Here is a 26,242-nt window from a genome sequence, read left to right on the forward strand (position 1 = left end):
GGGACACGTGGCAAGAGGCACGCAGCAGTGGAGGCTGAGACGGGGGCTTTGCTGCCACAAGCCAAGGAGCGCCAAGGGCTCCCGGCAGCCAGCAGAAGCTGGGACCGTAGCATGGACCGGCTTCTCTCTCAGAGCCTCCAGAAGGAACCAGAATTCAGACTTCTAGCCTCAAGAAATGTGAAGGAATACATTTTTGAAGTTTTAAACCACCCCGTTCGTGGTATTTTCCTACAGCAGCTTTCCGGAACTATACAGAATGCAGAAGCTGATTCGTGGAGCAGTTACCAGATGCTAAGGATTTTGCCAAATGCATGACTGACATCATCTCCAACCTGTCCAATGACCAGGTGAAGTGGACGCTATCATTCCCTCCATTTTGCAAATGGGGAAACTGAGGCTGAGGCTGCCCGGCTGCCCACGTGCACCCCATCTAGTGGCTGACCTGTGATATTTGATCTGATCTGTGGTGTGACGTCTCTGACCTGTTTCTCTGATTCCAGCACCTGTGTTGGTCCCACCGTATCAGTCAGCCCCCGAGGAAAGGACTGTGCAGAGCTCTTGTTTTCTGACGGATCCCACGTCTGGAAAATTTCCTGGCACGTAGCAGGCCCTCACAGAAGATACGATGAGTGTGTCCCATGATTCTGTAAGGGCAGAGGATTTGGGAATTGCACGTCCTTTATTTGTTGAGCCAACCAATATAGATTGAAGGCCTGCTGTGCGCCAGACACTGGGAATTCAGCAGCAAACAAAACAGTCACGGCTCAGCCCCACAGAGCTTGCTGTCCAGAGCAGGCGGCTCACACCAAGGAGGTGAACTAGGAGGGAGAGAAGATAATTACGTGCTAAGAATTGTGCCGAGTGCCGCGAAGGAAGCGAGCAGGGGAAAGTGACAGAACTGAGGATGTCGCCTGGCAGAGATGTTCCCCTGACGCCCAGCGCTCCCTCCTAAGCCCGGGCTCCTGGAACCCTGGAGGCTTGGAGAACAGGCTCCTTTGAGAAGGTTCTGGAAGGGACTAAAGGTTCATTCCTTTTATCAGCTATGTTGTTTGCTATTTAGAAAAGAATAAGAGGATGTCACACCCAAGGGCCTCCATGTTGGGCACTCTGCAACCATTTGCTGGGGCTCCACAAAGACAGCCTTTCTGGGTGGCAGGGGGCCTGTGCTCCTCAACCTGGGCTGCCCACCCTCCCCTGGACAGGTGCCCGAGACAGGCAGCAAGCCTTGAGCACAGGACACTGTGCCAGGGAGCACAGCTGGCAGCCTGGTTCCAGATCCCCTCAGCTTCCTGGAGGGCAAGATCTGCTCCTTGCTCATCTCCAGGCCTGTGCCAGTGAACGTCCCCTGGGAACTGTTCAAACGTGTGGGCCCCTGGACCAGATGGTCCATGAGGGGAGATGCTGCGACATCTCTGGGCAAAGTCTTAACTTCAGTTCTCTAGAAGGAGGGGAGGAAGGGAGAGAGGGAGGGAGGAAGGAAAACAGGCTGAAAAAGAAAAAGGAAAATCTCTATGGAACTTTTTTTTGCAGAGGAAGATTGGCTCTTGGCCAACATCTGTGCCAGTCTTCCTCTATTTTATATGTGGGACGCTGCCACAGCATGGCTTGATGAGCAGTGTGTAGGTCCATGCCCGGGATCCAAACCCCTGAACCCTGGGCCACCAAAGCAGAGCACATGAACTTAACCGCCATGCCACTGGGTCAGTCCCTGGAACTTGATTTTTATTTCCTTATAAGAGTAATGCAAGTTTGATGTAAAAGGTTCTAATGTGGGAGAATCTGTTGGTCCTCAGCCTCTGGTGATAAGAATCTCCTGGGGAGGTGATTACAACGGCAAACTCCTTGGCCCTGTCCTCGGGTGATGTCGGAGCAGGTGGCCCGTGGGCTGACTTTGGGAAACGCTGATGACAAAGTCAGCACGTGCTGCTCCTTCCCAATTAGATGCATCTTGCAGGGAGAGAACTGCTGAGAAAACTCTGACCGAGGGGCACAGCCCCGAGAGAGAGAGAGAGAGAGAGAGAGAGAGAGAGAGAGAGAGATAGCGCCGAGTCTGCAAGCGCGACATTGCCGCCTTCTGGAACTCTCCTCTTGTGGTGCAGAAAGTGTGCTTTGGGACAGGACCCAGAGCAGAGGCAAATCCACTTCAAGTCACTCGCAGGCCCTGTGATTTGCTTTCGTGAAGCACTGTGTGATGCACAGCAGGTCAGCGTTTAAAACAAACCGGATGTCAGAACTTACGGAAGATGGTGTCACGGCCCAGAGCTCCTGACGAGCACCTGGACAGAGGGCAGTCCTGGGGGGACAGCAGCGTTGAGAGTATAGTGAAGATCTGCAGGCTGGAGATCTTAAAAACTTTCCACAACCTTTGCTGTTGTCACTTAAATTGGCCAGTTAATGTTGGCGTGCCCCGAGTCAGGGATCTGACTGGTCTCTGTGAGCAGCTCGCTTCTCACTCTTGGTCACATAAATAAAAACTCATCACATGGACAGCCCTGAACGCTCATCCTTCGAGGACATGTTATCCCCACTGTAAATTCACCGCGATCGTTCTGTTTGGTTCCTAAAGGAGCGAATCATCTCCCTCGGTCTTGGGCTGAGAAACATCGGATCACGTAACACGGGATCAGTACAGCCCAGGCGTGTTTTAGGAAGGTCAAGAAAATGCTGCCTAAACGTTTCAGCCAGGAGGACTCCAGGTTTCCCGCCACAACACGGATGAACCTCGAAGACATTATCGTAAGTGAAGCCAGCCCGTCACAGAAGGCCGGATACTGTATGCGTCCACTTACAGGAGCTCCTACCCAACTAGGCTTCTACAGCAAAATGCCATAAACTGGGGGCTTAAACAACAGAAATTTACTTCCCATGGTTCCAGAGGCTGGAGTCCAAGAGCAGGACGCCACGAGGCCGGGCTCTGGTGAAGACCCTCGGCCGAGCTGCAGACAGCTGACTTCTCCCTGTGTCCTCACACGGAGAAAGGAGCGAGGGAGCTCTCTGGGGTCCCTTATAAGGGCACTGATCCCACTCCTGAGGGCTCCACCCTGGTGACCTAGTTGCCTCCCAAAGGTCCCATCTCCTAACACCATAACCTTGGGCATTAGCTTTTCCACTGACAAATTTGGGGGAACACAAACCTTCGGTCTGTAGCAAGGAGGTCCCTGGTGTAGTCAAATCTATAGAGACAGAACAGAGACTGCGGCCTCGGGGACAGGAGGAAATGGAGAGCTAGTGTTAACGGGACAGAGTTTCAGTTTGGGAAGGTGAAAAGTCCTGGAGATGGATGGTGGTGATGGTTACACGACAGTGCGAGTGTGCTTAATGCCACTGAAACGCACACTTAAAAAGATCAATTTTATGTTATGTATATTTTATCACAATCAAAAAGAGAATTTCCCCAAAGGATGAAACTGCAAGCACAGCCCCTCAGAGGTTAACAGAGGACACCCATCTTCCTGGAGCTTCAGTCAACAGCCAGAAGTTTCAACTCCTGGTCTGGGACCCACCCACCACTAAAAGTTGGAGTCCTGAGTTTCTCGGGTCCTTGTCTCCCCATCACAGCTCCACCACCCTCACCACGCCCATTGCCACCCCACTGACAGTGTCGCTCTGACCCCGAGACCACAGCCTGAGCCGTGTCTGCAGAGCCGCGGTCCCTTGGCACCAGCCCTTACAAATGGCGATCACACAGCCGCACTGTTCTATTTCACCGGCGTGGCTGGGCTGAGAGGATATATAACCCAGAGGGTCTGGCCGTGTCCACTTCTACATTTTGAAAAGGCTTTTGGCTGAAACTGAAGCCAAGTATGCCTCAGGTAAATGTTTGCCTTGGTTCTCTGTGGCCCAGGGGACCAGGCCTGGGCCAGATGAAAGAAGCAAAGAAAGGGGAATTTATGCACTGAGAAAAACTGGGCAAGAAGGAAAGCCAGATGTTTTGCCCAGCTGTTCCGGCCACAGCCCGTCAGATCCCTGGGGACTGCGCTGGTCTGTTCTTGGTTTGGGGGTGGGAGAAGACCCCCTGTAACAGGAAAATGCTTCCCAGTGGTTCGTTTGTTTGCATAGGTAAGAAAGTGAGGCAGGACTGTCTTATGTGTGGGGAGGTGGAGGGAACATTGGAGTCAGAGAGACCTGCCCTCTGAGCTAAAATGAAGATAATTGAGCTTAGATTGATGGCTCGCTGTGAGGATGCCATGATACAATGCACACGACAGCTGTGCTCCTGTGTGTACTGAACACAACGTGGGCTTAGAGGGTCGTGCTGATGAAGAAGGAAGAGGAGAGGGAGGAGGGGGGGGGGGGCGGTGGTGATCACCAACCCTGCCTAGTGGAGCTCTCCATTGCAGGTCACAGGAGCCCCAGGCCAGCAACGTCCCCCAAGTGCTGGCTCAGCCTCCAGCATCAACCCCTAAGGGCCGTGAAAGCAGGCCTGGGAAGGCGGCGGGGGCGCCACCCTTGGTTCAGGGAGTCTCCCTTCACTAAGCTGGGTGTCTCTCCCAGGGTCCTCCCTGGGGTCGCCCGCCCCAAGCCCCCAGGAAGCAGAAGCATGTCTAGCATACCTCTTGGAGGACTACGGCGGCCAGCATCAAATGTTCTTTGCCTCACATCTCGGCTCCCTTCAACGCCATGGACCAGTCACAGCACCTGTTTCTCTGGTCACAGCGGTGGGCACAGCAGTGGGCAGGTGCCCCAGCCAGGCCAATCAGGGCCCTTCCCCCAAATGACTGAGTTCAGGGCCGGAGGGAGGGCGCTTCTCCTTTCGAGTGTGAACCTGGTAGGACCCCCAAGCAAACAGCTGTGGCTGCCATCCTACTGGAGGGTAGGGCAGCCTCTGCTGGAAGAGAGCAGAAGCCACATGCAATTAAATGAGGAGAGACAGAGAAAGAGTCCTGAAGACAGAACTTGAGTCCCTGGATCCAGCTGTACCTGCAGTCGGCATACTTCTGGTAACTTCTGGTGAAAATGAACCAGCAAATTTCCTTTCTTTTCTTAGCTAGTTTGTTTTGGGCTTCTGGATGAGCAATAGAAAGAGAATGATCTGCGTGGGGTGGGATGCGAGGATAGAACCCCCTCTCAGCTGTGGGCCCTGCCTGACTAGCTCATTCAACAATTTACTGAGAATCAGCAAAGAAGAGGCAGGGCTCATGATGGTCACCCCACGGGCTCTGCAGCCAGCTGCCCAGTCCGGTCTGGGCTCTGCCGTGCACCAGCTCTGTGGCCTGGGGGAAGTCACTTCCCCTCTCAGTGCCCCCACCCCTGCAAGATGGGCAATGGTAGTAGCACCTGCAGGCTCACAGGGCTGTGGGAGGAGGCAAAAGCCATCAGAGCCCCCTCAGGCCTCCACTCCCCATCACAGCACACGCCACACTGCACTGGGGTCGCCTGCTGATTGTCCTTCTTCCTCCCTGAACCTGCAACTCCTTGGGGTCAGGGACCTCGTCTGTCCCTTTCTCCATGGAGCTCCCCACTTTTGAAAGTTTGTGCCCAGTCAGTAAATATTTTGTGGGCTTTGGCACTGCTGACCTGTGAGGGGTGCTCACCAGGGTACCCTTAAGCGTAAATGCCGACCCCTCCCGGGACCCCTCCCTTCCCGTCCACCACCTGCGAGATCATCGGTTTTCTGTAAAAATCCCAAACAGCCTGCTCCCCCTGCCGTGGGCCAGTCCCTGCTGTGGTCTGTCTCCCTGTGCACCTGCAGGTGTTCGGGCAAGGAGGCCGTCTTGTTGGTGGAAAGGCACCTGCCGGTCCTGGGGGCACTGACACAGTGGGTTTTCACGTTCAAATTCACGTTTCTAAACATCTCCCTGAGTGCTTCCGTGTGTGTGTGAGGGGACAGGACGGGGACAAGTGGAAGCTGGGAGACTGGTTGGGTGGTGACGCCATCATGGTGGAGATGGACAGGAGAGGCCAGTCCTCAGAGGGGACAGTGGGGTGGAGAGAGAGGGCCAGCCAAGGCTGGGTGTGACGCGGGGGGACCCCAACTCTGAAACCAGAGGGCTTCACACACCCCAGGAGCTGCCCCTTGCTGACTTGCCGTCTTTGACACCTGATTTGATCTCTCCGTGCCTCCGTTTCCTCATCTATGAAACCACTAAAGACAGAACCTGCCGTGTGGGCTTATGGTGAAGACTCAGGAAGTCGGTACGTGCCAGCGCCGAGAAGAGTCCACAGCCCGTGGGGAGTGCGATTCGAGGCTCCCCACGGGCCTCGTCATTGCTGCCGCTTCATGGGGGACACAGCTAGGAGGCCAGCGTGTCCCAGGCCAGGGGCCTCGCTCTTCCTCGTTTACACCCAGTGACCAGCACACAGTGGGCCAAAACCCGGTTGAACTGAACCACATGAAATAGGAGCAGCCGATTATGGGAAAGCACCCCAGGCAGCCAGAGCCTCCCCTCGTTGACATGTCCACTCAGCCCTGACCCACCTGACACGATACGAAGGTCCAGGCCTGGGGACACTCGAAGGGCTCCCACTTCTATTTGCTGCAGAGAAAAAACAGTTGAAATTTTAATTTACAGGCTCTCTGTAAATTACTGCCTGGTCTGATTTATAATTCATAGTACAATATTTATTTCTAACAGGAAATTAATTTTGGAAGCTCCGTGGGTGATGAAATTAAATTGTGAAACCATGCACTTGCTTGGGAGGGGGAAGTGGATGACTGGAGATCGTATTTAGAGATAAATTGGGAAGCGTCTTTACTCAGAAAACCTGAGATGGGAGGGCAGGACACAGCTCCCCGTGCCCGGAGAAGATGGCCAGCTGATCAAACGTGTATCATAGAACACCGTGCCTTACACGCCGAGCGGGTCACACGGCTGCTCATGGCCTTTCCTCGAGGAACCTGTCATTGAGGGAAAGAAAAGTATGGGCTGAAATGATTCACTTTATATTTGACGTCAGCACTTTTCGTCTCCACTATAAACCCAGTATTGGGCTGGACCGGGGAGAAAGTGTAGACCATGATGTTAAGATAATTGGTGTCAGCGATGGCTAATTTTATGTGCTGACTTGACTGGGCTAGAGGATGCCCAGATAGGGGGTGAAACCTTATTTCTGAGTGTGTTTGTGAGGATGGTTCTGGAAGAGATCAGCATTTGAATCAGTAGACTGAGGGAAGAGGACAGTCCTCACCAGGGCAGGTGGGCAGCGTCCAATCCACCTAGGGCCCGGATGGAACAAAGAGGCAGACGAGGGTGAATTCACTCTCCCTGCTTGAGCTGGGACATCCGTCAGCGCTCCTGCTCAGCCTTTCAGACTCAGACCAGGGCTCCAGCATCGACCCCCGCCCTCCCTCCCCCTCCCTCACTCACTCTCAGGCCTTCAGACGGGGGCGGAGCTACGTCACCAGCTTTCCCGGTCGCCAGCACACAGACGCCAGACTGCGGGACTTCTCGGCCTCTATAAGTGTGTGAGGCGATTCCTATAATAAATCTTCCCCTGTATATATCCTATTGGTTCTGTTTCTCTGGAGAATCCTGACTAATACAGTCTCACAGTGGAACAGACTTAAGATCTGACCCAAGCTCCAAAACTTTTAGGCTGTGTCACTATAAAACGTGGCCTCATCCCTGTGAGCCTGTCTCCTCATCAGCAAAATGAGGATAATAGTAGCTCTTATGCACTTTGCAAGTTTGTTTAGGATTGACGGGAGAAATAGGCATTGCAGAGTTGTTTATGGCTATGTAACAAGTTACCCCACAAACATAGTCTCACATTTTCTGTGGGCCAGGAACGTGGCTGTGGCTCGGCTGGGCGGCCCCGGCTCAGCATCTCTCCTGAGGTGCAGTCAGGGTATCGGCTGGGGCTGCATCAATGAGGGCTCGACTGGGGCCGGAGGACCCACTTCCAAGATGGCGCCCTCACATGGCTGTTGGCAGGGGCCTCAGTTCCTTGCCATGATCATGTCTCTATAGACTTCTTGACTGTCCTCACAGCATGGCAGTATCTTCCTCAAGAACCCGTGATAGAAGAGAAAGAGATTGTGAGAGACAGAGAGAGAGAGAGACTGAAGCGGCAATGCCTTCAGTCGTCTAGGCTCAGAAGTAGAACACCGCTGCCTCTCCTGTGTGCCGTTTGGTGGAAGTGATTCATTACGTCCAGTCCACACCGAAGGGGAGGGGAATTAGGCTTCATCTTTTTAAGAGAATAACAAAAAATTGTAGCATATTTTAAAGCACCACACATATGTTTTAGCTATTTATTGCTGTGTAACAAATCACCCCAACGTTAAATGATTTAAAATAACAACAGTTGCTTCACTGTTATGTCTCATGGTCCTGGGGGATGGTTTTCATTCAGGGTCTTCCACGTGCTTGCCGTCAGATGATGGCTGGGCTGGGTCATCTCAAAGGTTACCTTGATCACATGGCTGGCAGTTAATGCTGGCTGTTGGCTGGGCCCTCCGTGCGGAACTGTCCAGAACACTCACACATAGTCTCCTCGTATGCCCTGGGCTTCCTCACACCACGGTAGCAGGTCTTGAAGAGTGAGAGGTCCAAAATCACAGGTTAAAAGTGCACGGCATTTTTATGATGTAGCCTTGAAAATCACGTGGCGTCTCTTCTGTCCCGCTCTGCTCGTCGGCACGGTCTTACGGTTCTGCCCAGGTTCAAAGGGAGGGTACGAAGCCCCAGCACTCAATGGCAGGGCATCAGCATCCAACTGTGAGAATAACGTGTGCGATGGGCTCTGCTGAGCTGTCGTCTCTGGGACCTCCAGCTGTTCCTAGCCTGCTTTCTGGCCATAACAACTCACTCCCCTCCCACACACATGTCCACTTTCCCTCCCAGACCTCCCAGTCTATTCCATTACAGCATCAGCCAGACGTCTAGGACACTGTCATCTGGATTGGGGCCTCCGATGAGGCCCTTCAGATGTGGTGTCCTGGGTAAAGCTTCTTGAGTACAGTTCCTTAAAGTCTGTAGACCGTGAACCAAAGAGACAAACGCGATGTGATGTCACCTGCTGACGGGTGGGACGAAGGAATGCATGGAGACCTCAGAAGTCGAGAAGACTCCCAGGATCACGCTCGGACCTCCTTGGGGACTGTAGTGAGGCTGCAGCTGGCAAGGAGGCGTCTAGGGGCAAGCCCAGGGTGCCAATGGATGCTGGTCCTTGTTGCCTGTAAGAGGAGCTTACAGTTGAATAAGCAGGTGGCTGTCCCAGTCGGGGACTTGGATTTCGTCACTGAGCCCAAACGCCCTTCACGGGTGTCCTGCAGAAGGGGACGCTGAGCCCAGGGTTGGTTCCGAGGACCCCTCCCCGCCAGCGTGGACAGGGGTGGGGAGTGGGTGGAGAGGGGTGTGGAGCGTGAGGGGATGAGAGGCCCAGGGCAGGAGAGAAATGCCAGCTGCCTCAAAGGGCCAAGGGACTGACTCCAGGTTGACTCAGGACCCGAGATGGGGGGAGATTCCAAATCGGCATGAGAAAGCTTACTAAAATAGCACATTCTGGTACGTCCACCAGAGGGGCAGCTGACAGCCTGACTACCAGGAATTGTCCTGCTGACATGATTTTTCATTGTGAACTAATTTCCACTTAAACCTTCCCCAGAAGGACTGAGTCGCAGTAGGTTGTGGCGAGAGCAGTGGACAGGACCTCAGAAAGCGTGAGCTCCACCCTTGGCCTCACTGCTAACCAATTGCAGGCCTTGGGCAAGTTGTTTTGCTTCTATGGGCCTCAGTTTCCCTCATCCAGACTAAGATCAATTTAGTGCTCAGCTGGGCAATATTGATGAGAAAGCCCCGTCAGTCAGCTCCAGGATCATAACAGGCGCAGTTGGTGCTCTGTCCACAGCCCTGGACTCTCGCTGCCCAGTGCGTGTCCACCATGAGCTTTTGACGCTGGGCCCAGGGGGGAGCAGGTGAGGAAGCATCTGGAGTTCACACCCGGAGCAGCCCTCGGCCAACGGCAATGGGAGCAAAGGACAAACGCCCATCCCCTCATCCTTGGAAAGAACGCTCCTCAGGCATCCCTACACCATCTCCCAGAGGTCCAGGGAGGATGAGCCCCAGGTGCCTGCAGGTGACCCGCCTGCAGGGTGATCTGCACCACGTCTGCCTCCTGTCCTTCCTTCCTTCGTTTCCTCACCGCCTACAGGAGGGAGCTTGCTGGGGTCACCTCCCAAACAAACCGCCTGACCAAAATCCTTGTCCTGGGGCTGCTTCCAGGCCAGCCTCAGATGGCTGTGGACCCCAAACCGAAGTTTGCAGAAATCCTAAGACAGTAATAATGGATTAGGTTCCACACACACTCACACGCACACACACACATGCACACACATGCATGCACACGTGTGTACACATACATGCACACAGCACAGCAGCCAGCACAGAGCCTGGCCCACAATAGGCACTCATCAAGTCTTTCAAATAGATGAGTGAATAAATGAGTGGCCTTCCATCCAGAATTTCCCTCACATCTCCAGCAGTCTGGGACATTAAACAGAGGTCCCCGAAAGTGCAGGTGGGTCTCCCTGGGCCTGGGGGGGGGGGCGCTATCTGCTGGCGGGAAGGGGCAAGAGGGCCCCTTATCTTCCACTTTGCCCCTCCCAGCAGGCCAGCCCGGCTGGGCCCTCAACCAGGAGTGCCCTCCCCAACCAGCTCTCTTGCTGGGCCCCCGCCCCAGCCCATCTGCTCTGCATGTGTGAGCATTGTCGAATTGTTTGAATGAATTGTCACTCCAATTAAAATGTTTATGTCTGCAGGATGACTCGTTTCTGCTAAATTGCACCTAAATAGTCCCACATTTGCTGTAAATATTTGACATCCATGTCTGGTCTCCCTGCTGACGGCCGGCCAGAGATCTGGACCCACGCGGGAGCTCCCCCTTCTTTCTCCTACACCCTGCAGCCACTCAGGCCTGCAGTCCAAGCGGGTGGGAGGGAGAATGATACTGGGTGTCTTGTCCATCCAGACTTTGACTAACTTCATGGGTACACACACACACACACACACACACACAGGACACACACAGGCGCGGGCGCACACACACATGTTCAGTTTTCCTGAGATCAGATGTAGATGGTAAGACCCTGGCGCCTTCTCAAAGCTGGTCAGAGTTTACAGTCTGCCTGCAGTGTGCAGACAAAGGGAGTCCCGATGGAGCCCATACACCTCTGGGATTCCAGCTGTAGCTGGTCAAAGCACCAGCACTTCTGCAAGATACAGAGCTTCCTGAGGTAACCCTCACTGCAGGATGGCTGGCTGGCTGGCTGGTGAATTATTACAATAACAGCAATACCATTCAATGAATGTCTGCTGGTGCACATGTAACATTTTCACCCATTATTTCTAATTATAATTGTATTAATTTTATATTGCCGCATAACAAATTATCACAAACTTAGTGGCTTAAAACCAACACGCCTTTATTACCGCACGGTTTCCATGGGTCGGGAGTCTGGGCATGGCTAAGCTAGTTCCTTTACGTGGAGCCTCAAAAAGCTGCAATCAAGGTGTCAGCTGAGCTGCATTCTCATCTGGAAGCTCCACGGGGGAAGTGTCCGCCCCCAAGCCCACAGGCAGGGCTGTTGGCAGCATTCATTTCCTTGCAGCTGCTTACCGCCTGTCAGCTGGAGGCTGTCCTCACGTCCTGGAGCACCTGCAGCTCTCTGCCACTTGACCTACTCCCTGGGCAGTCCACAGCACGGCTGCTGGCATCCTGAAGGCCAGCAGGAGAGTGTCTCTCCAGTCTGCTCAGATGGAGCCGTATGGAAAACAACCTGGTCAAGAGAACACCATCCTAACCTTGTGCCATATCCTGTTGGCTGGAAGCAAGTCACAGGTTCTTCCTGAACTCAAGGGGAGAGGAGCAAGACACTGGGACCACCTTAGGGACTTTCTGCCCTAAGATAAGTATCTGCAGACTTTTCCTGAGGGCGCACCGTGTGCTAGACCCACTCCAGGTACGGAGGAGCCAGCCATGAATGCATGAGACAGACAGGTGTCCGCCCTGATGTGGCTCACCGTGCAGTGAGACAGTCCCAAACAGACCCAGACAACAATCACAGCTGTAATCAGTGCTGGAGTGGAAACAAAGAGGGGTTGGAAAACAGCAGAGGAGGGTGTGGTTTGGACAGAGTGGTCAGGACGGGCTTCCCTCAGGAGGTGACATACAGGCCAAGTGGAGATTGCATTTTTCTTCTGAATGCGGTGGGAAGTGGTAGAGGGGTCAGTCTAGGACGGGGCAGGACTCTGTCTAGGTTTTCAGGTCACTCTTGTCTCCGCAGAGCAGGTGTCGGGGGGAGAGCCCCAGGAGGAGGATTTTGCAGAGAGAAATGGGGCCCGCCTCGGCCGGGGCTCCCGGGAGGCAGCCTCTGAGATGCCAGTGGGTGAGAACCAGGAGGATTATTAGGGGGCCCTTGGGATCCACACTGATTCTGGAGAGGGGTGGAAGAGGAGTGGGCGAGGGGTGCAGGCCCCATGGCAGCCTCAGCCCACCCCTGGGGGAACTGTCCCCAGGAGGGCAGACACAGCCAGGCCTTTATACCCCTGCATCCATTTGTCAGTGGACACCGGCCACCCAGGATGCATGACCACCGCCAGCGGCCTGCTGATGGAGATCCCAGCAGCCAGGGGTCCCTTCTTCACTGGGAGCTCTGGGGCCACACCTGTGCCCACCGCAGTATCACGGCAGCCCAGAGGACAAAGGCTCCCAGAAGGCAGATGTGGTCCTGGGTCCAGGACAGCCGTGAGCCAGATGAGAGGAACCCAGAGAAGCATCTGCTGGATGTGGCTGCATGGAGGTGGCGCCTGTCCAGGCCTGAGCCGGGCCCGATGGGCTCTTTAAAATGTCAGCTGCCGCTGTGTCTGAGGTCGGGGCGATTGCCACCTCCCTCTGTCTCCTCCTAGGCTCTCCTACCCCACAAGGCCAGGAACAGCCCCTCGGTTTCCTCATCCATCAAATGAGGTCGTTTACAGGTCTTCCTGCAGGGCCTGCGAGGGGACAAAGGCACATTGTGTGTGAGAAGGTCAGGACAGCACCTGGCTTATAAAAAGCTCCCGATAACTAGCCAGCAGTGATGTGGATGCTAATCCCACCCAGATGCCCACCCACCTTGCCCTCAGCACCAGGTTTCTCAACCTCCACACCATGACCTCGGGGCTGGGTCCCTCCCTGCGGGGGGCCTCCTGGGCACTGCAGGCTGTTCAGAAACATCCCTCGATGCCAGGGCCACACCCCCCATGGAGTCTTGATGACCAAAAATGTCTCCAGACACTACTGAATGCCCCCGGGGGGGCGGTGCACAGGATGTCCTGCTGAAGAAGCACGTCCCTGTGTAAGAGACAGGACCCACCCCAGGGCCCTGGACAGAGGGGCTTTGTTCTCAGGGGAGGGCATCCTCGGCCTGTCCTCAGGTCTGGGTAGGATTCCTGAGGTGGGCGGTGGGGAGAGAACATCCCAGGGTGTGGGATGAGCACAAGGCAGCCCATGCGGCTGGACCAGTGCAGCCTCTGAGCAGGTGCTCAGCGAGCACCCTTGGGATGAAGGCACGATGCGAGCTCACCTCTGTCTCTGCCTGACTCTCCCCCACTTTCTGGTTTTCATCTCCCTTTTTATCCTTCCTCTCTTTCTCTCCTGTTCCAGACTGTTTCTCAATAACCATCTTATTGGGTTTCCCCAAACTCTTGCTTCCCGGGGACCCGGACTGTCAAAACTGCGGCCTCACTTCAAGGGGTTCTCTTTGTACCAACGCCACGGCCAGCCACCCTTTCCAGGCCCCTCTCCAGGCCCCTCTCCCCCAGGACTGAAGCCTTGGCCACGTGGAACATTCCACAGGGACCTGTTCCCCCATCCTCTCCCTGTGCTGTTCTGGGCCGGCAGGGGGGTGGGGAGGAGGGGGGCGTCCGGCCTCCAGCTGAAATAACACGGATCCAAACCTCAGCGGGAGAGGGGATGACGTGGGGACAGCCGCAGCCTCTCCCGCGTCCCGACCTGCCCCGCTCTGCCGGGAAGCCTTTGAATTTCTGTTTACCCGGCTCCCCAGCCAGCATCAGGCCACGGGGTGCTGGCTCCCCCGGAGCCTACAGGCCTTGCCAACCAACGGTTTGTCCAACCCAAGTTCAAGGGCCTGTTCTCTGCCAGCTTTAAAACCCTTTGCAGCCATTCCTGGGAGCATCCAACCAGCTCTATCCTTCCCCCATCCGCTCTCTGGGCCCCCCACCGTGATGGCAGAAAGAGACACGCTCACCAGGGGGCCAGGTCAGAAAACATGAGCGTGGAGCTCAGCGATAGAGAGTAGGAGTCCTCGTTCTCTCTCCCTTGCTCCCCACATTTATTTGGCTCCAAATTAGTCAACAAATAGATTCCAAATATGAAAACTTCTTTCAGAAGATCCCACCTTGCTACATCCCACGCCACTTCTCATCTCCGTTACTGCAACTGTCCCCTCCCTGGGTTCCTTTGCGTACCTGGCCCTCCAGTCTGTCATCGAAGCAGCCAGAAGGATCCTGTTGAGATGCAAATTAAGTCCTGGCCCCTCTCTGCTCATGGTTCTCCCAGCGATCTGCACCTCCTGCATCTCGGGAAGTCTGGGCTGCAGCCTACGTCTCCCAGCACCTGCCTCCTGCCCCTTCGCACACTCTGCCCATGCTCCCCTGCCTTACTCTGCCCCAGCCCACCTGCTTCCTAGCCATTCCTCAGATGCTGGCTCTATTCCTGCCTCAGGGCCTTTGCATTGGCTGTTTCCTTTGCTTGAAATAGGCTCCTTGCTATTCCAGTGGGTTATTCTCTTATTTTCTTTAGATCTTTACACAATATTGCCTTCTCTTTGAGACTTTATCTAACCACCCTACATTTAAATTGCACGTGTGCACGCGCGCGCACACACACACCCCCCCCCAGATCGTCTCCCCCTCCTTTCGTTTCTCTCCATGGCACTTACCACCACCTGGCAGCAGCGAGAATCCACCAGCTCCACAGACGTTCACTTCTTGGAAACAATTCCAGCTCAAAGGTCCCCTTGCTGTTCTGTTTAGTGACTGCCGCAGGCTGGGCGGCTCTCTTTTCAATGGGTCAAACTCCACGTCACCTGAAGAGACTCATCGCGGTTGCCATTTATTGCAGATTCACTGGGGGCCGGCCTCCACACAGTTCGCTGTCCCGCTAAATGCTCGGAGATTGGGAAGATTGTTATCCTCCTTTTGAGACAAGGACGTCGCCCCTACACAAGGATTTAACTCTCGGGGACTCACGCGCACCTGGTGGAATGGCTCCCTGCACCTCAAGTCCAAACGCTCTCCACCCACCGCGGAGTCAGGGGACGTGGCTCCAACCTCAGGGAACGTCCCCCCTCAGCCGGGCAGAGCGCAGGCCCCGTGTCCTTGGGCAGGGCGGCTCAGCAGGGGTGCTGGGGGCTGGGGCACAGAGAGAGGCCTGGCCCTGGACACCGGACAAGGGACAGAGGAGTTCAGACATGACGCTCCAGCCTCCTGGGTCTTGATTCCCAGAGACTTTGGCAAACACTTCTCCAGGCTTGTGGGCTCCAGGACTGTCCAGGCCCCCTGGGAATTTCTTTAGGGCTGAGAAGAGAGCTCTGGGCCGTTCCAGAGCGCAAGGAAGCTGTTCTCCAGAGACGTTTGTGGGTCATGTGCAAAAGGAGAAAGCCGGCTGGGAAATCAAAGCTTCCTCTACGTCCTTGAGGGACCTGAAGACCAGACAGGGTGATCTGCCTTCTAGAGCGTTTATGGCTGTCTGACCGTGGGCACGTGTGTGTATTAATGTGTAAAGCTCATTAAAGATCTGTAGGCATTTATTATTGAAAATCGTAGTGGAAAGAGTCTTCCTTTTTTTTCATGATTCATCACGACAAGAGTGTGAGATTATTAAGCAGGAATCATGCTCAGCGCTGGACAGAGCCCGGAGTCCATGTTCATTCTCACTGCACGCTCACATCGCCGAGGGGGCGGGTGCAGTCACACCCCCACTTTACAGGGGAGGGAGCTGAGGCTGAGAAAGCGTGAACAACTTGTTTGAGGTTGCAGAGCCTGGGGGAGCCGTGGGACTTTCCCTCCTAGAACCCCCCCCTTGGGGGTCCAGCTCCCTCGTCGGCCTGAGAAGAGCCGGCTGTGGTCTCCCATAGTGCGAGGTGTGCACCCCCACAGCCCCCGAGAAGATTTAGGCAGAACAGACAGGGCAGGAGGGACATCATCTGGCAGAGCAAGAAAGCTCATCCTGCAGGCCCCTTCTCCTTCCAGGAGAAGGTCTCCATGGGGGGCCAGCCTGTCTTCCATCCTTTTCTGACACCTGTATAACAGCAACCATAAGAAAAGGTCCTCACGCTCTGAATCTTCGCCGGCAGCCATCTCCAGCAGAACGTCACAAAGAACTGTGGCTATATCTTCTTCACGCTTGTTTTTAGGGGTACCATCGATTGGTGGCAGGCGATACTGGTATCCCATATACTGTAATCATAGAAAGTTTCCACTTTAAGTTCATTTATTTGCCTTAAGAAAGCAAAGTGACTTAATTTAAAGAAATCTATTCAATAAGTAATAGTCGTACAAAAATAATTGAGGTTGATTCAACCCTATTCTAGCCCAAATTCTGCAGCAATAAACGATAAGGCTGCCGAGGAAGAGAGAGAAACTTAACTGGCCTTCCAAGACCTTGCATTCTAGCTGAAGGTTTCTCAGCCTGGGCACTAGCCACGTTTGTGACCAGATCGTTCTCGGTGGTGGGGCTGTCCTGTGCATTGCTGAGTGTTGAGCAGCATCCCTGGCCTCCGTCCCTCAGATGCCATCAGCAACCCCCGTTATCCCCAGTCACGACAGCCAAAAATACCTCCAGACACAGCCACATGTCCCTGGTTGAGAACTGCTGGTCTAGTTGCAGGGTGGGACCCCAGGGAGGCAGGGGCCACCGTCTCTGGCCATCGATGAAAAGTCTTGACCAGAAGAGAAGGGACAACATCGGCCAGCAGCATCTTGTCTCTGAGTTGCCAGGGTCACTGTAGGACTTCAGAGCCCTCACAGTAAGAAGAGGAGACGCAAGAGCTATTCAGGATCCTGCCGTCTTCCTGGGATTTCTATAGCTGGGTTCCCGGAGAGACTGCAGCTGCACAGTCAAAAATACCCATGCTGTTGGGAATCTGCGAGCTGGTTGTCCATAGTTCGTTTGTATATGCTGAGCGGCACTACAGAAGTGTGTGCTTGTGTGCATGTGTGTCTGTGTGTGTGTGGAGGTGGGGGTGGAGGGTGTTGGGGTTGCAGACAAACTAGGGGAGAAAACAAAATTAAGACCTTTACGAAACAGGATAAGAAATAGGAATAGAAATACACCACGAAAGACTGGAAACGTGGGGGTTGTTCTATGTTTTGGGAAACTTTTATTAAGATGCCAAAAACATTCACTGAAACAAAGAAGAAATACGAAAAGGGACGGGAGGCTGTTGACTGGGGGCGCTTTTAAAGCAGAGGTTCTCAGCTTCGGCTGCAGGGCAGTCTCCTGGAGGAGATTTCAAAGAACGCCCATGCCGCAGCCTCCCTAGGCCAACCCTGGGACGAGGCGGGCATTGGCATTTCTCGAAGTTCCCGTGATTCTGCCCGGCACCACAGTGAGGACCGCCTTCCCGAGCTCCGCAGCCTGCCGGTGAGTCCTGGGTGCTGCTTCCATTTTATTTCTAAATAACCTGTCTTTGCTGCTTGACGTTTCTGCTTTCTTTCCTGGGCCCCCCCTCACCCCCACCTCGTTCTGTTTCATTTTTATTTTTACTGTTTCTGGCTGATTATTACCATTTTAGGAGCTACGCCAAAGCTCTCTGAAGCAGCAAAATCCTCCTTATCCCTGAATCGTCCCTAAGCTCCCTGGCAGGTGTGGCGCCCAGCAACCTCTGGCCACAAGCACACAGTCTCAAGACACGGGTAAGCTGTGTCAACACCGCTTCACGGGTTTTCAAAAGGAGGAGAGGCGAGCTCTCCCCCAGATACAGACCAATGAGGAGGATGCTGAGCCCAACCAACCAACAGGAGAAGTTAACGATCACGTCTCTGAAAGTGGGGGCTGCAGGACCTGTTTGGCCAGATGTTAACAGACATCGCAGGAAAAAGGGTCAAACGCAGAAACGCTGGACAGCATCGACCTGCAGGACCCTCCAGAATCTAATCCGCAAATGGACGTCGCGAACATCTCAAGGGCCCCAGTTATCCAGTGTTTTTCAAGTCTATTTATAAAATAGTGTCCCCCAAGGACCCACCATTTTTGCAAATACTGAAGCGGGAAGCCCGAGCGTGCCCAGCAGCACCCCAGCTTCCCCCAGGCACAGATGCATTTTTCTACCTTCCAGTCCGGTTTTGCTTGTGCAAATACACAAAAGCTGCCGTAATGCCAGACCCTGGGAGAGACCTTGTCTGTCTGGGCACTGCTGGGACCTGAGTGTCCAGCCAGCATCTGGACACAGTCAGCTTTTAGTAACTGTTTCTTGAAAACGAATAAATAAATGAAAGGATGCTAACACTGTGAATGACCTCGTTGCCTCTACATTACCCGACGTGAGACCTTCCAGGAGGCTTCTGTAAGGCCCTCACCTGCTGTGATGCACGTGCGACGGACACTGGGGGCAGCTGAGGGGGCCAGCGGGAGACAGCCATCTGGCACCACCCATTACCTCTACTCTTGGGGTCTGCTCCCATCTCTCAGATGGGGTTCACAATGGGGTGCAGGCAGGCTGGGAGCAGGATGAGGACAATGCAGCACGGGGACACGAAGTAAGGAGATGTCACCTCAGGGTCATGCAAGCCCACGGTCAGCACAGAAAAGGAGGCCTCCTTATGTTTTGAGCCCCAGGCACCTGGCCGGCCTCATCCTAGTCCCAGCGTGTGTGGGTCACGGGCAGCAGGCAAAAGGCCAGGCAAACAGAGCTCGCCTTCCTGGAAGGTCAGTGCTGCCCGGAGTCTTGTCAGAGGAGGTTTTTACTGTTCTGCTGAGACTCAGACATATTTTGGAGAAGAATGTAGAACTGAGAAGAGTTCTCAAGATAAAACACAAGGTCTAAATAAACTTCAGCCTTGTAGTCACGTCCCACGCCCCTGCTTTCTCTTTAGTGGAATCTGGGTGGAAAAGCTCGAGAAATTCCGATTAAGCTGTTGACTAAAACTGAAGACAGAGAGGTCACTGAGTTAGCGCTTCCAGCTGCTGAAAATCCAGTGAAATGAGAAGCAGAGACCGTGCACTGGATGCGGACGCCCGGAGGCCCACGGTGATGCGCGCCCCCAGCATCTCCGCAGAGAGTGGAAACAGACGGAGGAGGCGGGCGAGGCAGGTGAGGAGACCTGGGCAGCAGACTCGGCCGGAGGAGAGGGATGAGAGAGCCGGTGCAGCTGCTGACAGAGACGTGAGGTGCAAAGGGGAAGACGGGAGTGTGCTCAGCCGTGGGTGTAAGCTCTCTGGAATCTGTCACTTCTCCCCGGGTCACAGCCCAGCCCTATCCAGCCTTTCTGTCTCTCCCTGGACAGTCGCACGGGTCGCCCACCTCTTGCCCACTCCATCTCCACCCCTCCTCGCCTGTCCCCCATGACAGGGTCATTTTGCACGTGTCCATGGCCCCCCGTGCTCCCTGGATAGACCCCCAACTCTCCAGCATCGCTTGTGGGACCCTCCTCTTTCCGCCCCTGCCAACCCATCCCACCCTCGGCTGCCCAGAGCTCCCAGACATGCCCTGCTCTCTTTCACCTCCAAGTTGTTTTTCCCTCTGAGTCTAAGACAAGTTGGAACATTTTCATGGGCCCCTAAAAGTCTCGGGGTCGGTAGGCGCTGTGCCTGAAGGAGAAGTCCGCTGCCCCGGGGGGCCTGCTCAGCTGCCCCCTCAGAGTTTTCTCAGTCTCCTCACCCAACAAGTGACAGCCCAGGCGGCCACTCCTGGCTCAGCTCATCACGGCGATTAACCGAACTCAATTAGCCAAGGGGATAACGCTGGAGAAGGAAGCCAGCCAGCCCCACGCCGACGTCTGTCGTGGCTAAATGAGCGTGAACGTGGCCATCTGCCTGGAGAGAGAAATATTATCATCCTGATAACACACAAACAAGTCTCTGGTGGAGTAGGAAACATAGAGAAAGTCTCGGCCCTTCAATGACTGGGAAGCTCGAGCTGAGATGCTGAATCTGTCACCTGACCCCTGTGGGGGTGGGGGAAGGGGTCCTTCTGGCTGGGCGGGTTTATCTTAGCGGCTGGTTTGCCTGCATCGCAGCTGAAACCACTCCAGCCCAGCCTGAGTTATGATGGGAACTGCAGCTTGATCAGATTTCTGATTTCACTTTCTAGATTTTTCTTCGAAAAGCATTTTGATGGAGAAATAACTAAGAGGGTTAACAAAAAAAACCTGTTCTTTGGGGCCAGCCCGATGGCGCAGGGGTTAAGTTCACACGTTCTGCTTCTGTGGCCTGGGGTTCACCAGTTTGGATCCCGGGCCCAGACCTAGCACCGTTTGTCAAACCATGCTGTGGCAGGCGTCCCACATATAGAGTAGAGGGAGATGGGCACGGATGTTAGCTCAGGGCTAATCTTCCAAAAAAAATTGTTCTTTCATTTTAAAAAGTGGTCTGCCGTGCGGCCTAGTGGTTAAAGTTCCCCGCACTCAGCTTTGGTGGCCCCAGGTTCTTGGGTTCGGATCCCGGGCACAGACTGACTCCACCTATTGGCCGTGCTGTGGAGGCATCCCATACACAAAGGAGAGGAAGACTGGCATGGGTGTTAACTCAGGGCCATATTCCTCACACACACACACAGAAAGTGGTCTGCCTGTAATTTATAATTAGAGCTGAAAATAAAGCATAGAGAAAAAAATGTATATTTTGATATACACATATGTATATCATATTAATATATATTAATATGCATATATCAATATATCTTGTATATATATATAGCATATATGTGTATATATGTTCATATATATACACATATATCTATGTATCAATGTATATGATATTTATCATAATATATCTTATATACACATGAACATAGATATGTATACAAATATTTGTATATATGCACATATGTCTATATCTCAATATATATGATATATATCGTATATCAGTATATACATATGTTCTATGTATATATACAAAATAAGCATGTACATTTACTAAATACACATATTTCGATATGCATTATACAACCTTACAAACAAGGGTGGTTGTACCAAAACCAACCTGGAGCGCAAGAGGGCTGGGGTGCCCGCTGCTAGTGGTGTTGGTCGTGATGACAACCATCGCTGGGATCACTCATGTCGGATGCTACTTTTCCGGTCACAAAGAGCCTTTTACCAAGTTGCTTCCTTTTAATCATCACACACGGGTCGGGTGAGGACACTGAGGGTCGGTGGCTTCTGACTCGCCCAAGGTCACCCAGCTGGACTCGACCCCATGGCTCCTGACTCCAAATGCCACAATCTCCCTGTCAGCTCTGTTGCCTCCGGTGACAACACTTAATCATTTCACGAATCCCAACCTGGTCCCAGACGGAGGACTGCTTTAATTGTTTGGTTTTTCTTTCCTCCAGGTGGAACTTAATCCCTAGTTTAAATAGGGAATAAATCAAACTTGCAAAATTAATGAGATGTCATCTAGGTGCTGGGTCCACTTTCCGGCTGACTGATAAATGCCAAGACCGCTCCTGAGTTTAGGCCCATGATGGAGGTAGACCGGGGAAGAAAGAGCGTGTCTGGCGAGCCAGCTGAGCAGTGAGAGAAAATCATTCTGGTGTCATTGAGAGGCCTCCCGGAGGTTGCAGCCAAATGGAGTCATAAAAGTCACCCAGGGCCAGGGGCCGGGGCCACAGCCAGTCACCCCAAGTTTTTCACACCCAACTCTGCCATTTAGTGAAACCTCTGAAAAGACAGATTGGAGCGATGACCTGTTCCTGTTATTTTTCTAGTCATCCGTGTGTGGTCCAGAGCACAGCAAAGCCCGCGTCATTCCTGACGCCCAAATCATCTGGCCTGACGACCCGACCAGCAATCCCTGCGGTGCGAGCTTAAAGCTGAGAGTGCAAGGTTCGCCCACTTCCCTCGGGCCGAAATCCCCGCCGGCCCCCCTGCGCTGAAGGCAGGCGGCCTCCCGGTGGGGCAGCAGGAGTGCTGTCCGCAGCCTGTTCAGAAAGGACCAGCTGTAAAATCAGCTGAGCTCTTCAGTTCCGAGCTCTAACTTAAGAAATTGTTAGCAAAAAGTCTGTGAGGAAACATACTTAGAACTAACCAACGTAATCAAGACAATGAGAGACCACCTAAAAAATTAACTGAGCAAAGATTTTAAAAAATAATAATCCTCAGTGCTGGGGATGATGTGGAGTAATAGGCTCTCCTACACTGTTGGAAGCACCTTCACAAAAAACAACCTATTAACGTGTTCTTTATATTAATATATTCTAATATATTCTATATATTAGCATATATTCAAAACATTCATCTATTTTATTCAGCAATTCCACTTTTGGGAATCTAGCCCAAGAAAATAATCAGGAAATGAGAACAGGTTAATGTAAACAGACATTAATCATGGCATTATTTGACGTTTTAAAAAATCAAATGTCCAACACTGCAAAAATGATTAAATTATAGAATGTGTTTATGATGAAATATTTATACAATTATTAAAACTGATGTTTACAAAGCTTTTTCCTTTCTTTCTTTCTTGTTTTTTTTTGGTGAGGAAGATAGGCCCTGAGCTAACATCTTTTGCCAACCCTCCTTTTTTTTTGCTTGAGGAAGATTGTTGCTGAGCTGACATCTGTGCCAGAGTTCCTCTACTTTGTATGTGGGACACCTCCACAGCATGGCTTGACCAGCAGTGTGTAGGTCTGCCCCCTGGATCTGAACCAGTGAACCACAGGCTGCCAAAGCAGAACACACGAACTTAACCACTACTCCACCGGGCTGGCCCCTACAAAGCATTTTTAATAAAGGGGAAATGGCTTGCTTATGACATAATGCTGAGTAAAAACTGTACATATGGCACAATGTCACCAGAGTAAAGCGTATCATAGAGAAGGAACTGGAAATAAATCTGCTGAGAGATTAATGATGGTCAGAGTGTGTGGGACTTCTAACTTCTTTATATCTTTCTGGTTTTTTCTTCCAAATTTTTTTAATTAACTTGATTCCCCTTCATTCTAGGAAGATACATACTTTAAATACATTATTTAAAATTTTGGGATCGAGTTGGTTTTTAAGATTGTAGCCGTGTGTAGCTGTTGTGCAATGGAAATATTCCCGAAGACTGAAATGATAAACGTGCGCTCTGTCACATATTTTAGCACCAAGACATTACCTTAAAATTTGAAATAAGTGGGTTGCAAGGCTACAGAACAAGGCCCGGGAGAAGCAGGACCTTTCCAGAAGCGGCTCGGCCGTAGACGGAGCAGGGGGCAGACAGCAGGGAGCCTCCGGGCCAGGGGCTGCGCTGCACTGACCCACACCCCCACGACAAAGCGACACAAGTAACGCCCGCCTTTCTCGGGGGCCACCAGGAGGGCCAGCGGCGCCCTGTGTGAGGCGGAAGGGAGGCCTCCCTGAGGGGCTGTGGCCGTTGGAACTGCTGGGTCTGCAGAGCGGTCTGGGATGCACCGTCCTCGAGCTCCAGTCCTGGGCTGCTGTCATGTGGGACCCCGAGAAGGACTGAACCTCCCAAGGATGCTGGTGCTGGAGTCCCCACAGCCCGTTGGCGTCTGAGAGCCCATCTCGGGGCCGCCCGGCTGTTCTGTGAGGTGGACAGGGCTGGGGGGTGGTCCTCTCCAACAGGCCATGGGGTGGTGCTCAGAGGGTCCCAGGGGACCCAAGTCCTCGAGCAGCCCCGCGGGTCTTAGAGCCTGGCCTGTGACCTTGCCCCTAGACTCCAAGTCCAGGGCCCTTTTTACTGCCCAGTGTGAGACGGATGTGGGTATTACTGTGCCCATTTGACAGATGAGGAAACGAAGGCTCCCAGAAGGCTGAGTGACCAGGACGCCTCGCCCCGGTCAGTCGTGCTGTAAGGTGACGTGTGGTTCCTAAAATCGTCATGCTATGCAAGATCACACCATGAAGACCACAGGGCTTATGAAAAAAATCGGGTTAGGAACACAACATTCAAATCGTCATCAGCAATACATTTAAAGAAAAAGATAGAAACCAGCTCAGTTTTACACGTTAAATGAGTAGGAGATACATAAACACTACAGTGAATATAGCACTGACCTTGTGGTTTGTGAGTTACCGTGAAGTGGAGGAGGGAGGGGACCAGAAGTAGGGTGGCAGGTGTGGCTCCTGACCCACGTGGTGAACTGAGGTAGATGTTGAGAGTGGGTGTGCGTGTGTGCGTGCATGTCTGTGTGTTCCTCGTGGCGTGACTCAGCCAGCTGAGTTTTCAGCATTCACCCGGTGTTTCTTAAGGACAACATTGCGTATAAGCAAACACGAAATTCACAATACGCTCAAAGTGTTGGCTAATGTATTGATCACACTGGAAAACATGTGCATTTTCTAAATAAGCCTCAGAGCAGAAGGGGCTGCACCCGGCAAGGGGTGGGGTACGGTTGGAATCCTGGCTTTTTATTTTCTGACTCCAAAGTGTTCTTTTCCACAGTGTGTTTCCACAGACTTTTCCTTCTTTTTCTTTGTCGTAGCCTGGCTCTGGTGGCTCCCTGGGGCAGGTAGGCTGGCTGGGAGTGACGGAGCGTCGAGACGGGAATAACTCTAAGACTCCATCTGAATCCAGCTGGAGAGAGGCCACGATGGGTCGCACGTCTTTCAAAGACTCGGGATGAGGGCATTTGGGTACCTCATCCCAGACCAGTGACCTGCCACCCGTGTGGGCCTGGGCAGGCTGCTCTGTCTCCTTGAGGCTCAGTTTTCTTACCTGTAAAATGAGGACAAAAGCAGCACAGCCCTCACAATGAGACCAGCCACGTAAAGGGCTCAGCACGGGGCCAGCAGGGGGCAGGCGATCAGTGAGCTCTGGCGACCCGCTCCGCCTCCTCCTTCTCATTCTTCCTGTCCTCCTTCTCGTCCTCTCCTTTTTCTCCTTCCTCCTCTTTCCCCTCCTCCTGCTCTTCTTCTCATCTTCTTCATCACCGTCGTCTCTCTCACGATCGGCGTCATCATCACCTTCATCTCAGCAGCAGAGAACAGAAATCATGACCCAACAGTTCCTGAGACACTGAAGATGGGGCTGTGGGGCCAATTTCCCAAGAGCATCAAATTCTCAATGACCTTCCGGGTCTGAGGCCCATCACCTCGTCCTTCTAGAAGCCCCAGACTTAGCTTATTGTAGGAAGCAGGCTCTTCCTTGAGGAGAACCACAGGAGCAAATCTCTCCTTGACTCGGTTTCCTCGCGTGTCAGAGCTCTCCTACGGGGTCTGGTGCTTGTGGGGTTCCTTCCCAGGGCCCCGTATTTTGTGGGCCTCCTTCATGTGCACCGAATGACCTCAACACCCGTCGCCCGAATGTCTGAAACTGAGGGACGAGCCCTAGGGAGGTGGGACGAGTCTGGGCGGCTGTTTAAGGCTTCGCCACCCCCAGCGTGATCCACAGACCACCCGCGGGGCATTGCCTGGGGGCTTGTCCGAACTGCAGAGTCTTGGGCCACCACGAACCACATCTACATTTTCACGGGAACCCTGGGGAATTAGGACGCACATTCTGTTCGAGAAGTGATGGTCTGAAGGGACACAAGAGGCCACACCCACATGTCTGGGTTCAAGAACAAATGACTATCCCTGCAGACGTTTCTGCTCGTACCCACATGCCTGGTTTGGGGTGTGTCCTGGTGATTAGGGGCACACGCTCTGGCTCCACCTGGCACTCTGTGTGGCCTCGGGCAAGTGGCTTCACTTCTCTGAGCCTCGATTTCTTCTTCTGTGATATGAAATAATAGTAACGGTCCCCATACGACTAATACAAACATGGAATGCATTCAGCACGGGGCCCACACGCAGTGAGAAGCATGGGAACGATATGTGGCCATCCTTATTTTGGGAGTAGCTACTGCAAGGTCCCTAGCCAATATCCACTCTCTTTTTCTTCTTCACTAGCAAAATCTCAAGTTTGTCTGGGCAGTAATGGGCCTGTTTAAAAATATTGACCTTCCTAGACCTCCTTGCTAGAAATGCCATCTGACCCCGTTCTGGACAGTGAGAAGTCAGAAGTAATCCTTGGGCAGGGTTTGCCTCCCCAGTTAAAAACATAGATGAATTTTAGCATTTTCCCTCTTCCCTACCCTCCCTCCTTCCTTCTTGGACTGTGGATGCAATGTCTGGAGATGAAGCAGCCCATTTTC

The sequence above is a fragment of the Equus quagga genome, chromosome 12 (assembly GCF_021613505.1).
Source record: "Equus quagga isolate Etosha38 chromosome 12, UCLA_HA_Equagga_1.0, whole genome shotgun sequence".
Lineage (NCBI taxonomy): Eukaryota > Metazoa > Chordata > Mammalia > Perissodactyla > Equidae > Equus > Equus quagga.